Genomic DNA, 1,617 nt, shown 5'->3' on the forward strand with positions numbered 1-1,617 from the left:
CAATGACCTAGTAAGGCATCACATTTGCTAGAATGATGTCTATTTCACTATCTATCAACTATAAGAATTTGAATAATATGAGAGTTACTTGTGCGAATAATAAGCGCAACTTTTCAACACATATAGTCAAGAAGGAAGAATACCCTATAATCAATCACCATTTCACAAGCATATCAAAACTATTGACTTGTATACTTTGAGGGCGTTGCATACGTATAATGCTAATATCTTATGCATGGCTAAGTACGGTGGAGTGTCACATTCTATCAGATTAGTTACGTGGGAAGCCAAATGATCCGGTGCTCTATTTTCTTTTAATCTTGTTGGAAGTATGTGATGATTGATTACTCGGTGGCTTCCATAGGGAAGGGATTGGGATTGCTGCTTAATTTTCCCTTGAAACTTTGTAACCTTTTCCTTCATATATTAGTTTAGCCAAAGTAAAGTACTAGTTTAATGCTTAATGATTAAGACTACAAAGCATACAGAAAAAGATCCAAATGAATAATTGAAAACAAAGTCTTATGAAAGCATAGCGGAGGCATCCAATATCGACATTGCGTCCGAGCACCGTGATTCTAAATGATTCGCATCAATTCATTCGTCTCTTTCTTTTCAATAGTGATGATTCTTCATGGTTTCGCTATTTCGGACTGGCTTTAACGATTTCTTGAATCTTTAAGTTCGGCTATGTTTTCTTCGGTTTTCTTCCGTGTTCAAACTAGGATTAGGCTTTGCTCATGGATGGTCAATAAGATCGTTGGTTATGGTGGTTGTGGATAAGCCATTTTGCATGATGGTTATATTTCTTGATGTAACCAACATTTTGCATATATGTTGGTTATGGTGGTTGTGGATAAGCCATTTTGCATGATGGTTATATTTCTTGGTTATATATCTGCTATTAATAAAGCCAGAAGGAAAGTTTGACTTTGTCAAAGGTTAAATTTTTGAACTCCCCAAAAAACCCAAGCTTTATTAATCTACGGCTATGTGTAAAAATCATTGCAAGGATACAATTGTAACTTTGTAAAACAGAGCCAGAAGAGAACAATACGGGAAGATAGGAAGAGAGAAAAAAAGAGAGAGGATATGCGGAAGAGAGGAAGAAGGAGAGAGAAAAAAAGGAAGAGAGGAAGAAAGAAAGAGGGAGTATTCTACCGAGAGGAGGAGAGAAAAAAGGAAGAAGAAAAAACAAGAAGCAGACGGACCAATGCATTCGCTCCGTCTCCCAACTTGAAAAGAACTGCCAGCAGAACTACCACGCCACGATCTCCACATAGACAGAAACCGCCACAACAACGCTGGGTACAAATATATTTGAACTACCTATAATACTCTTGATTGATTAAAACTTTAACATATGTCTTATAACAGATGAAAGACAAATTAGTAATTACAAATGTTAGAAACAAGAAAAAAAAACAGAAAGAAAGAAGCTTAAAACGTGGGAGGTGGGAGAGAAAAGTGGGAGGGAAATCAGATTTTTTTTTTGTAAAATGGGAGGGAAATCAGACTTTAAGCATAACTGTAATAGTAAAAAAAAATTCACACACGCACGTAGTGCGGGTCAAGATGCTAGTCTCTATTAATAAAGCCATAAAGCTTTTTTGACTT

The sequence above is a fragment of the Fragaria vesca genome, linkage group LG5, assembly GCF_000184155.1.
Source record: "Fragaria vesca subsp. vesca linkage group LG5, FraVesHawaii_1.0, whole genome shotgun sequence".
Taxonomy (NCBI): Eukaryota; Viridiplantae; Streptophyta; class Magnoliopsida; order Rosales; family Rosaceae; genus Fragaria; species Fragaria vesca.